Source organism: Castor canadensis, chromosome 8 (assembly GCF_047511655.1).
Source record: "Castor canadensis chromosome 8, mCasCan1.hap1v2, whole genome shotgun sequence".
In the NCBI taxonomy this organism is placed as follows: Eukaryota; Metazoa; Chordata; class Mammalia; order Rodentia; family Castoridae; genus Castor; species Castor canadensis.
The window spans coordinates 38,635,054-38,648,500 of NC_133393.1; the positions used below are offsets into that span (position 1 = coordinate 38,635,054).

Here is a 13,447-nt window from a genome sequence, read left to right on the forward strand (position 1 = left end):
GGGCCTTGCATTTACTAGGCAGGTGCTGTTCTACTTGAAACCCAGCCCCAGCCCTCAATTTCCTAATAGGTAAAATACTAGTTAGATTTTTCTGACTATTTTTTATTGTTTTGGTAAGTTACGTTTTCCATTTTTCAAGAATCTCACATTTCATTTGAGTTGTCAAATTAACAACTTAGTTGTTTCTTTATTACCTGTTGAGTGTCTATAGATATCTCCTTTCCATTTCTAATATTTGTAGTTTCATTTCCTTGTTTTTGTGATTGGTCTAAGTGTTAATTTTATTAGCTTTTCAATAAACTACCTTTTTTGTTTTCTGTTTCATTGATTTATACTCATCTTAATTATTTCCTTCTATTTCTTTTGATTTAATTTGCTCTCCTTCTTCTAGATCATTGATTTGAAAACTTTACATACACTCTTAAGATTGTTTTATCTTTCTAATAGTACATCCTTTAATTATTATGAAATGGTCCTTTAATTCTGGTAATTCTCTAAGACATATGTCCATTGATATTTATATGCTCTGAATCAGAACAGCTGTCCACTATTCAGACTTCAGCCAAGGAACATGATGCAGGGAACCATCATGTTTTAGTTATACACCACAAATGTTGATATATAATACTTTTATTGTTACTTAGCTCAGTATTTTATAATTCCAGTTTTATTTCATTCAGGATTTGTTTAGTAGTAAGTGTTTTAATTCCCAGACATATGGAGAATTGTTTAAGCTTCCCTTTTTTGATTGCTAATTATACTTCTAATTTATTTTCCTGTAATAGTTGCTGTAAATGTTTTTAGGCCATTTTGTTAGATGTGTATATATTTCTGATCATAAATTTTTCTTTATTGATTGTTCCTTTTGCCAATGTATTATGTCCTTCAAGCTCATTTATTAATACTTTTTACTTTACATTGCATGTTTTCTAATATTTACAGTGCTATGCTGGTTTTAGTTTTACTTTTGTTTAAATTTTCTTTTGTATCTCCTGCTTTCACATTCACTATAACTGTCATTTAAGTGGGCCATTGATTTTCCTTTTACATATCGTGTGTAGTGTTAAGTTAATAGCTAGTCTCTACTACTTCAGAAGTGATTTTATACCCATGGTGCTTACAATTATTTTTGTTAAAACTTCTTAGCCTTAATTAATATTTTCTACTTGCCATTTCTTTTTCTTTGTTTCTTTTTTCCCCTTCTTTCCCTCCTTCTTTAGATAGATAGATTTTTTTTTTTTTTGCTGGTCTTAAAATAACACATTTTACTTTTTTCTTATGGTATTTGCCTTAATCTTCTCATAATTTCTTCTGTGTTTAAGACTTATCAATAAATTTTTGCTCACCAGATCATATGCACTCCTGCAAGCTATTGTATCTTTCCTGCCTTGGTCTACTATTGTTTCACTCCTGCAGAGACTTAACCACCTTCCTCCTTCCAGGAGTTTCCCAGGATACGACATTAGTTAATGGGCATATCTGAGATGCATCAATGTGAGTTGTATCTTTAGAAAGTTCATTCGTGGGGCAGAGTGGAGGATAGGCTCAATTAGGGTGACACTGGGGACAGAGAGACCATCTAGGATTGATTGCCACGATCCAGGACACTTCAGGAAGGTCCAAGTTAGAATAGTGTTTGTCAGAGTAGAAAGGCTAGTAGAACCATTGGTCAGTCTTGGTGCTTGTATTTAAGGAGACTGAGAGAAAGAGAAGTTTATGGTGCTAAGTTTAAGTGTATAGAAGAATTCCTTTATTATTTTACCCTAATCTGTTCTCTCTTAAATGCTAGTTAAATGGTTTCCTTTCAGGGTGGGCTAAATAAAATGTGTAAACCACACTGTATGCATACATAAAATAGTAATTTTTAAAAAATTGGATGTTAACTTCTGCATTTCTCTCTCAGGTGCCTGATGGTATGACTGGGCGGGGGCATGGAGGTTACAGGTGACCTAGAAGAAAGAACTTGTATATGTGGGTAGTAAGGAGTTAGAAATGTGATCATTTCTCTGCTTGTTATTTTGAATTTGAGTTGCCAAATTCCCTTATCTGTTTCAGTAACAGATAATTGGATATATGAGTAAATGAGTCTATAGAAAGAGAGAGAGTTGTTGTGAGACTCAGAGAGCTCTAAGTAGGAAGAAGATAACTTTAAGTAACATTTATGAGATGGATTTGAAGGCAGAAGGTCCACCTGAGAGAGTCAGGAGATCTGAACTCTTGTCCCAGTTCTTCTGGGTTTTTTTTTTTTTTTTTGGCAGTACTGGAGGCTAAACATAGGACACAGGACCTTATGTGCTCTACCACTTGAGCCATGTGCCCAGTCCTTTTGCTTTTAGTTTGTTTCCCAGATGAGGTCTCTAGCTTTTTTCCAGGTCTGCCTTGTACCATAATGATCCTACCTCTGACTCCAAGAAGCTAAGATTATAGGTGTGTACCACCACACCAGGTTCTCTGATGCTATTATATTTATCCTTGAGTAAAGCATGTAACCCTGTCGGGACTTTATCTTCTGAGATCTCACGCTCTCCATTCTTCATTAATCCATCCAGCATTTCTTGAGTGTTTATTGTATGGCCAAATTCTGCTCTCTGATTGAGGATCCAGCACTAGTTGGATATGGCCACCTCCAGTACAGAGAATAGGCAACACATTCAACCATTGCTGTCCGTTATAATAGAGCTGTGTTACAGACCCGCAGAAAGCAGGCATTTAAGTCAGATTTGGGGACCCAGGCAGCAGTTAGAGAAGGCTTTCAGAACACAATCCCTGCAAACTGAGCTTTTCAGATTGGGGAGTAGCTGAGACAAGTGTGTGAAAAGTAATTTACACAGTGTGTGCAAAGAAAGACCAAAGAATAAATAGGCACAAAATGGTACATGAATGGACTGAAGGGGCAATGGGCAGTTGGGCGGAACTGAGTGAGGTGGATAACAAGCGCCCTTGTGTAACAAACTAAGGCATTTGGATTGTATCTAGCACGTAGTGCAGGCCCGCGGAAGGAATTTAAAGAAGGATGTGAAAAGTCAGGTGTACGTTTCAGAAATCTGTTTTTGCTAGTGCTGTGCATTTGGCACGATAAGGGACCAGGTGGTGGACAGGGAGACAGAGAGGAAGCAGTTGTAGAAATTCAGGTGAATGAGGAATGTTTATTCAACATCGTTGGAGCACCTGCTCCGTGTTAATCACAGGTCTGTGTACTCGGGATCTGCCATGGTCCGGGGTGGGCAGGCCCCTTGTTTTTATGAAGCTTGTAGTGGCAATGGGAGTAACCGAACAGAAAGAATGGGAAAATTGGAGAGCTGTGAATGTGGAAGGATCTAAAAGACTTGATAACTAGTTAGACATTGGAGGTAAGTGAGGGGGAAATTTCTGGTCTGGGAAGGTGGGTAGACAAATGACATCTCTTACTATGACTGAGAGCCCAGGTGAGAACTGAGTGGGCCTCCAGAGACAGATGCCTGCTGTGTACCTACATAACCAGATCTAGATCTCAGGAAGGGCTTCTGCAGCTTACTTGTCCAGTGAAAGGATCAGTTCAGATGCTCAAAAAATTTGGTTTGATGTGTTCTATGATTCAGTTTTGTTCTCTGCGTATTGAGTTGTCTCACTGAGGACCAAGCTTCCTTACACATCCCTCACTGGCACCTAGTGTGAGGCTGGAGAGAACAAGAAACTCATTATTAATTGTTGTAGGTAGGTCTGTGACCTAGTACTATGGACTTCAGAACTTACCTGCTGGTATCTGCCTTCCTGCTCCCCAGTCCCTGCATGAGCTCACTACCTCTATTTTGGCTTGCAGTATGACTTACTGTAAGCAGTTGTACCATATTCCTATCACAAGGACACCCAGAATGTTCCAGTAGGTAGGGAATTTAGGATCATCAGGTCCAATGTGCACATTTACAGCTGACACAGAAGTGAGGGCTGGGGAGGTGGAATGACTTGTAATGTCCTGGGAGGGCTCTCATGAGATGAGATCTCTTGGTTCACTAGACTCCTTTGCATCACACCTCCCTCCCCCTCACTCAAGTCACTGAAGAGCTTAGATAGCAGGGCAGGAAAGTTCTTAGGTATGTATTTGTGAAGAAGTTTGGAAATGACTAAGCCTGTGTATGTAACTTCGAGACTGCTTTAAAGGTTGGTAAGAAGAATGTGATTACCTTAGTGCTGATGCAAGGAGACAGTAGTATTCTTGAGTGTCACCCTTGGATTCAGGCAGTGCCTTTGCTGGGGCACCCTCCCAAGCCTTGCTGTAAGGAATCATTTTACCCCAGGAGTAGAATCACACTGCATTGTGACTTCAAAGAAAAAGTAAAAAGCACAGAAATTACCAAACAGTGTGGGAAGTACTTCTTGCGAGTAAGAGTTTCAAGTGCTAGAGAAGAGATGTGTTGAAAGGACATTTACTTTCATCAGTTAGAGCATCTGTTTTTTATTCTTGAAAAAGAAGCAACACCTCAAATTATGGCAGTCCCCAGTCAGGTAAACACTTGAGATTTTGATCTGCACAGATTCTTAGAGGGAGTGCCACACAGCAGCTCTTAGTAGTGATTTGTAGCACTTGACTGGTTCTGTAGAGTAACAGCCAGCTTGTGTGGGGATGGGAGAGACAGAAGCTCTATAAAATAGCAGAGCAGCCATTTCTCTCACAACCCAGCAGACGTGGATATCCTCTCCAGCGGACCCTGGAGACCAAATTAGAGATAAGAAGTGAAAACTAAATTCTGTATTTTTATTTTTAACTCAGTGCTCACCTCCATGGTGGGGCTCCCCCTCTCTGATATAGATTTGAGTTTTCATATGTTAGTAAAAAAAAAATACGTAACATGAAGGTTACCATTTTCACCATTTCCATGACATTAAGTATTTTCACAATGTTGTTCAAGCATCAGTAGCACCCTACAGAAGGATTTCTCACAGGTACAGTTTCTAAAATTGAACAAATAAAGAAAAGAAACATCACCTTTTGAGTCCACATCCCAGCTGAGCCACCATTACAACTAAGATGTTAGTCTCTGAATTTTTCCTCTGTTTGTATGATTATATTCAAACCAAGTTGCACTGCTGTTCAGAGTTATAAAGAGAATTTTGGAGTTGTAAGAGAATTTAAAAATGGCTCACTCCATCCTCACCCTCCTCTCCTTTTCCATGAAGGAACCATGGTCAAAAGGGACAATGGCTTGCTTTGCTGGACTGTGGCCCAACTGGGCCCAGACTCTGGGTGCTCTATCCCCTGAGCTCCAGGTGCATTAGTTTCAAAATGTGTCATAAAAAATTCATTGGTGGCTTATTTTTAGGGTTATCTTTCCTTTCTCTCTTCTCTCTCTCTCCCTCCCCTCCCCCTTTTCTTTGTGTGGTTTCTATGTCTGGAATTTTTTAAATGGCGTCTTCAAACAGGAATTTATTTGAAACAAGAAAATCACAACATTTATGCCACCTGGAGCTTATTACTCATAACCCCAGTGTGAACATTCCTTCCAAGTCCAGGATGTTGCTTTTTTTTTTTTTCTTCCCATTTTCTTGACGGATTGTAGGAAAACCTCAGTTTAAAGGTGATAGTCTTTTTCCCAAGGTGAGGTTGTAGCCAGTTTCTTTTCCTTCTTGTAATCTTTTTTTCCACTTAGAAATGAGGTAAAAACTCCTGGAAGCAAAGTCTGGCTGCTAAAAACAGCAAGTCTGCTTACTGCTTGGCACCCCTGGGGCTGAACTGCATCTTAGCTCCCTTCTCATCCTGTCCTGTCCTCACCCTCTGTCCAGCTCCTAAGCTCCCATCAGAGCACAGTGCACAGCCCTCACTCCTGCCTTCTGGGTTGTGCTGGGAGGCCCCTGGGTGGTGGCTAGGCAGCCAGGGCTGCTGGAGGCTGGGGGATATTGTTTGGGTCGGCCATGGCAACCGCAGCAGTGAAAGGAGCAGAACCGTTTGGGCTACGCTGTACATGGCCGGGATTCAGCCTTGTCTCAGGACTTCGCTTGGGCCTAGACAATGTGATCTCCTGGTAAGGCTATTAAACTTAGCTGTCATCCCCTGCCTCCACACTTTGATCACACTCGCAGCATCCAGTAGGGATGTGGGTGGGGGTCCCCAGCAGGACAATAGCAACAGAGGCACAGGGCTCTGTGTTTTCTTGTTTTGCCTGCACCTCAGACCCACAGAAACTTCTTCACATCCTTGCCATTATCACTCTTCCATGGTTGAGCACCATGGTCTCAAAGCCCCCAAACTGCCAGCGTGATTAGCAGGAAGGAACTAAAAAAGGGCAAATCCTGAAAGACCCCAGAATTTGTCTGGTGCCAGGGAAGAATTATTTGAGGTTTTTTCCCCCTGCTTTTTAGTTGTTACCACATGTGTTTCATAAAATGTCATTGAAAAGAAAAGCGAGGGTACAGAGGAAGCTTCTGTGGCTTAATAATAGTTTATTTTGTGACTCGGAATAGCTTTTCTTTTCATTCAGCAGCTCATTCTAGGTGTCATTCCATTTATTTTAAGTAATGTGTTTCATCCTGAGCAGATTAAGAATTTTATTTTTTAAATTATATACTATGTTGCTTCCTGCTAAGAAATTTGCTCTCTCTGTTTTTTTTTCTCTCTCTCTTAAATGTTGGTGGGTAAAACCTCTTTGGTTCAGAAGAACAAACGATCACTATACTGAATTTTGAATGCTTTTCTTCTAAAGGACAAAGTGAATCTCATTCAAAATCATGCCCTGTCTGACATTTCATTTGGGGAAGTCTACGGAAGTTGGTGAGGTCTTGTCTACAAACAAGGCCTCTTCTTATCACCTTTGGGATCTGCTCTGCTGGCTCATGCAGTATAGTCTGGCTTAGCTCTCCCTGGAAGTCACATTGTACCTTAGAACTCTCTTACTATGACCCACAAACAGTTTTCAGACTCTTCTCTGCTGAGTCAAAGGTAAACCCATGAATAAACAAATGAGGAACAAGGGCTCCACTTTTCTGACTCCAGAGGCCCTGAAACCCACTTGGAATCTGCCTCTGAAATCAGGTTGCATGTGTTTGCTTCTCCTCCTCTCCCTCCCTGCCTACTCCTAACATTAGTGTCCTGGTCCTCTTCTGTTTTTATTTTGACCATTTCAGTAGTAAATGATGGGGAAATAGTTACTCAATTGGTAAAGCATCAGGTGGTGTGGTCACAGATTCTGAGATTAGCTTGAAATTTGTAACTGTTTGGCTGGATGACAGCAAGATTTTGCTTGCTTGTTTCTGAGCTGTTTTTTGTTGGTTTTTAAAGCACAGCTTAATAGTGAGTAAAAGACATGTTTCTTTCTGTTGTGGTACTGTTGAACTCGAACACAACAGATCAGTACATATATATGTCTATGTATTTATAGACATAATATTTCTTGTATGGTGGTAAACTGAACGTTGAATCACAGAAATTAAAAATAGGACTTTTTCTAGAAGTAAAGAGAGGGGTTAATTTCTGGATAAACTTTGTGTTGCACAAACTGAATATAAGATATTTTTAGCTGAGCGTCTATGGCTGTGTGTAATCCTAATTACTTACAAGGCTGAGGTAGGGAGGATTGGGGTTTGAGGCCAGCCAGACAAATACTTCAAGGGACCCTATCTCTAAAATAACCAGAGCAAAATGGACAGGAGGCATGGCCCAAGTGGTGGACTGTCTGCCTTGCAAACAGGAAGCCCTGAGTTTGAACCCCATACCATCAATATATTCCTGACATTTGAGATTTTCTGTTTTTTTAAAGTATTAGCTAGAAGAAAAAACTGACAATATTGCAGCTTATTTTATTACTTAGAAAGACAACAAAAACTGGATTCTAAAAATTGGAATTTTATAGCTGACAGGGCTTTGCTCTGTCCAGATTTTCTAATTTTACAAATAAGAAATCTGAGGCGTAGTGAAGTTAAATGACCAATCCACAAAACACAGCTTATTTGTTTGACTGCTTAGGCTGAAAATCAGTTCTTCTGTCTCTTAATTTAATACTTTCGTTGATTACACATAGATTTTTAGTTTCAATTGGGATTTCTTAAAAAAAACTCGGATTATTTAAAAAATTAGTTTTCCTTAAAATTTTTAGTATTTCAATTTAACTGTTCTCATGCTTCAAGAAGAACAAAAAACTTCCTAAACTAAATATTATTACATATCATGTACAAAGTGTCTATCTATCCATGCTGAGCAATCTTCAATGATTGTAAGTGTGCCATAGCTACTAGGTGCTTCAATCTACTTTACAAAAAGGTTTATTTGTTGAAGAAAAGCCCAATGCCCTATTGATTTAAGGGAGAACAATGAAGCATCATGAGACAGGTGTTGGGAGTAAGAGTGGAAAGATTGGGAGTGGCTGGTAGTAGGGGCAGCTCAAAGAAAATTCTTGTCAGCCTCCTCCCATGTTAACACAGACAGATGTCAGGGAAGTCCTTCAGCAACAGTCACTAATGATGGAGTGATGTGTTTAGACTTGAAGGGTATTTAGACACTGCTCAAATCAATAAGGAGATGGTTAATTTGCAATGCAGGTGAGAAGTTCACCCTGAGTAGTAGAACTGGTTGCTACTCTTCCCGCACCCCCCCCCCTCCAGCCCCTGCCGCCTTGTTTCCTCTAAACCATGATCTCTTGCTGTGCCTTGGAAGGCTCAGTGGAATGAGCACATATGGGCTCCTGGTACTTCTAGCAATAAGAAAACATCATGGATGAGATGGTGACAGAATGGGATTTCAGTTTCAGGAGGGGACCGCATTGGGCTCCTTGGGACAAAACTTCCTTTGCCTGGGTGGGTCTCTCCCTAGAATGGAGCAGAAGGTTGGTGTGTCTATTGATTGGTGAAAACAGTGTCCATTTCCCATCAGTTATTAGGACTTAATTATGTATTTGTATTTAGACATTACAAAGAGGCTTATTTAATGTTTAATCTATGTTTGACTTTGTTAAAAGTGTTTAAACTATTTGGAAAGAAGAAAAATGCATGGTCCTTTCAGAAAGTCAGATTGGCCATTTGACTAGAGAAAATAGCACCAAATTACTAAATTAAAAATAGTTGAGAATTAAACCCAACGAGAGTGTCATCCATTTTATAGGAGATTTGAGGAAGAGGGAGTAAATAATCTGTAAAAAGTTAGAAAAAAACCAGAATTTTGAGGGGAAAAAATAGGCATAGCTCTTTAAAGAACACCAGAAAACAAAAATTGAGTAGAAACTAAGAAAAGCTCTTTTTAGTACAAAACAAAGTACTGCTAAGGAGATGACTTGATCACTGCTTTCTAAATAGCATTTCCATAAGTAGGACTTGAAGAGAAGAGAAAGCCTCAAAAGGATTGTACACAAGTCCAAGGGAAGAAGTGAACAGATATTTAAAGAAGTGGAGATTATAACAGGTTGGTGACTCAAACTTTATTGCACTTAGAATTTTTTGGTCCTTAATACTTGAAAATATGCTAATAGAAGGAGAATATTCTAATAATATGCTAAGGCATTTTCCTGATTTATAATCTAAAGCAAAATTAACTAAGTTGTGTGCTGTTACTGAAATCCTCTTGACATGTACACCAGTAGGTGTTCTGGTCCCACTACTGTCATACCGTTACCTGCTCCAGTGAGGTGTTTCCACGTTAATATGGTGGTGTTGGGGCTGTGCAGCATGGGTGTGTTATTTTACAGGAGTGAAGCAGCCTTGCCAGAACTTCCTTAAAACTCTTATCTTACGGTTGGAACCATCATGTCTCTATAGCAAGGATATTTGAGAGAGAGAAGAATTGAAAAAGCATAGCACAAAACACAACATGCCATACTTTTCCTTCTGAGTCTGGCTTTGTTTGGCATCTGACATAGTTGAACTTTTTCATTATTCTGAGTTTGACTTTACTGTTTCTATACATTAGTGGCCCTTAAGGATTCCACAGGGCAGAGCTCTTTGACTTGTATGATTAGCATGTTGGATTCCCAGATCTGCTGCCTTAGGGTGGGCCATAGCTTTCAGAAAAGTCAGACAAAGGTGATTGGGGATGGGACATCTTGGAGTGGCTTCCAGTCTCAGACAACCTGGGACTTACTCTGCTTTTCCTAGGTCACGCATTTTCAAAGAATTTTGATATAATTAAATATAAACTAGGCTGAACATAATTTAAGCTTTCCCTGAAGGTACTTCAGAGCCTTGGAGTGCTTTAGGGTCACCGTGAACATCAATTACCTTCTTACGGTGGGTGTGCAGAAGGAGGGGGTTAATAGAGATCTGTTTGATGGAGTCCTGGGTGACTGGACATTTGTTCTATTATTATAGGGAGTTCAGTGTCAAGGCTTTGGGATGGATGCTCAATGTTAAATTCTCTTGCAGGAGAGAATGGAACAAAGATAATTTCTTTGGATTGGAGAGGCTGAATGTTGATGGCAATTCAGTGAGCTATAGTACATGGCACTTTTTAGTTTTGAAAGCTCTTTCAGATACCTTGTCTTCCATTATTTGTTTCTTATGACAGTCCTGGGAAGGAGGAGGTAGGTATCCCATTTTCACAGGTGAGGAAATGGAGCTCAGGGAGTTCAGGTCACTTGCCTAAGGTCACACAGTATATGAATGGCAGAGTCTGGGGACTCCAGACTCTGTTCTTTTAAATATTCTGAAGGATACCAAATGTTTATTCCCATATACCTTGTTCTCTGTACTGTATACTGATGGACTCACTTATCTCACTGCTGCCCTCTGAGTGGGTTCTTTTGGTACTGTTATGGTCCCATCTTTAGGGTCAAGGAGACAGAGGTACAGAGAGATTAAGGTGTGCACTAGTGAGCAGCAGAGCTGAAATCTGAACCCGGGAACTCAGGGCTCAAAGCCTGTGTGCTTCACCCTGATGCCACAGGGTTGCTTGGAATACAAATACACTGACATTAAGTAGGTCGAGAAAGATGTGTCTGTAGATAGCTTCCTGTCTATAAAGATCTCTGCCTTATGCAAGGTCGGTGAACACTGACTGAGGTTTTCAACCTAAATCTGCCAATTTGAGAACAAAGATCTATTACTTACCCCCGCTGCCCCGGTGTGCTCATCTCTGTGATAAAAATACATAATATTTAATGTACTTATGAGAACAAGATGAGACACTTGCAAAGTATGTAACATGCTGCTAGTCCATAACCTTTAGCTTTTAAACTGGTTGCTATAATTACTGGTCATCCTCCTCCTCCTCTTCCTCCTCCTCCTTCTCCACCTCCTCCTTCTTCTTTTTCTTATACATTCATAATAGCCAAAGCTCTGTTAAAAGTTTTTTCAACAATTAGATATTTATACCCATTGTATGAACATGTATGTATTAATTAGATGTAATTATCTGTCTTTTTTTGTGGTACTGGGGCTTGAACTCAGGGTCTACACCTTGAGCCACTCCACCAACCCTTTTTTGTGATGGGTTTTTCGAGGCAAGGTCTTGAACTATTTGCCTGAGCTGGCTTCAAACTGCAATTCTGATCTCTGCCTCCTGAGTAGCTAGGATTCCAGGTGTGAGCCACCAGCACCCAGCTGCATAGTTATCTTTCTTGAAGCTCTAAAAAAGGTAAATCTTATAATGACATTTGTTGATATTATTATACCTACCTATTACAGTTTTATTTCATTAGGCAGCTAGCAAGTTATCCGAGAACCTGAGTAATCATCCAGATTTTTGGCCATACAGTTAATTTGGGACTATGATATAGCTGCTGAGATAGAAGTTTTTTTTTTTTTTTTTTTCATTTTTCTTTTATTATTCATATGTGCATACAAGGCTTGGTTCATTTCTCCCCCCTGCCCCCACCCCCTCCCTTACCACCCACTCCACCCCCTCCCGCTCCCCCCACCCTGAGATAGAAGTTTGAATTTAAAAACGCACATGTTGATTTCTGTACTTATAAACAGGTCGGACATAAGCTACAAGTATGAACTGCATGGAGCTTATTAGAGGATATACTGTCTTAGCCCATTCAGACTTTGGTAACAAAATGCCATAGACTGGGTAGCTTCTAAGCAGAAATTTCTCTCTCCTAGTTCTAAAGGCTGGAAATGCAAGATTGAGGTATGGCAGATTTGGCTCATAGATGGTGCATTCTCACTGTGTCCTCAATGGTGGAATGGCAAAGCAGCATTCTGGGCCTCTTTTATAAGGGCACTGGTCCCATACATGAGGGCTCTACCCTCATGATCTAATCAGCCTCCAAAAGTTCCTTGCCACCCCCACCATACCATTTCTTTGTGAGTTGGGATTGAACATCAGAATTTTGGAGGGACACAACATTCAAACCATAGTGTACCCAGTCACATAGTGCCCAGAACTTCCATGTGGGCCCTGTTCCAACTACATTTATTTGTTTTTTATTTATTTGTTCAGTGATTAGTTATTTACTACCAATTAATATTTTTGTGATTTTGTTCTTTAGGCTATAAACTCTTTGTAACTCAGGAACTCTATTGGCTTAAAGTATAGTACCTACTTAGGAGATTAAACTGATAGTAACTGCTTTGTATTTTAACATACTTTACCTGTTAATAAATACCAAAAACCCAGTCTTTTCAAATTCTTTTTAATTTTAGATAGGTCTTTGTTCATTTATGCCTTATAGAAAATTACAATACTGACCGTGTATATTTCTTCATTCCTTATAGGAATTTTTATTGATTCTTTCAGTAAAGTTTACTTAGTTTATATCATGTAGTCTCCATATTCAGAGATTATAATACAGAATGTTCTTATGCTCAGGGAACTTTGCCACTGTCATGTGACAAAAGGGGTGTATAATGATTTGGGACCTGGTTCTAAAGGGATGTTTCTGTGACACACCTACAAGGAAATTCCAGTGAGAAACCATCCTGGTCAGTACAGAATACATGAAGTCTCTATCTTGCTATTTTATCACACATTTAAGTATAAAGAAAGTGGACTGGGGGTGAGCTCAGTGGTAGAATGCTTGCTTAGTATATGTGGGATCCTCGATTTGATCCCTAGTACCACAAAATAAGTAAGTAAAAGCAAATAAATTAGTAAGTGAAAGGCATATGTAGTGATAAACACCGCAAGCCATTGTTTGACTCTCTTGTCTTCCTTCTCATCATCCCCTTTTCCTCTGTCTCGTTCTTCATTTTCAGAAGGCAATCATTGTTTCCTAATCTTTTTCTAGAATGTAATCAGGTGATCTAAAGGCTATAGGCACAGGGAGTGTTCAAAGTGTACCAACACGATTTCTGAAGGGAGCTGAGAAGAGGGGAACAGAGTGCACAGTCCCGTGGGTGATCATCAGGTCTCACTTTGGGCAGCACCCACGAAATTTGTGCTGGTTGAGTAACTATGACTTGGCAAGTTGCTCTCTTTCTACCTCCATTTTCTTGTTATTAGTAGTAGTTGAAATGGCATGGTATTTTAAGGTCTCCACCAGTGTTACACCTCTATGATTCATATGCTCCTGAAAACTTGAGTGTACTTTTTTCAATAAATGGAAATATA

General features: G+C 39.7%; 1 protein-coding gene across 18 annotated transcripts in view; it reads left to right on the top strand.

The window, feature by feature from the left end:
• Atxn1 (ataxin 1) overlaps window positions 1-13,447 on the top strand; it is a 383,376-nt gene that overhangs the window by 50,255 nt on the left and 319,674 nt on the right. The window contains exon 3 of one of the 18 annotated variants that reach the window (XM_074082852.1): window positions 9,271-9,361. The exons of the other annotated variants lie outside the window; for them this stretch is intronic. The gene's annotated coding sequence lies outside the window, so the exon portion shown is untranslated. The remainder of the gene's footprint in view (window positions 1-9,270; window positions 9,362-13,447) is intronic. 18 annotated transcript variants of the gene reach the window in all.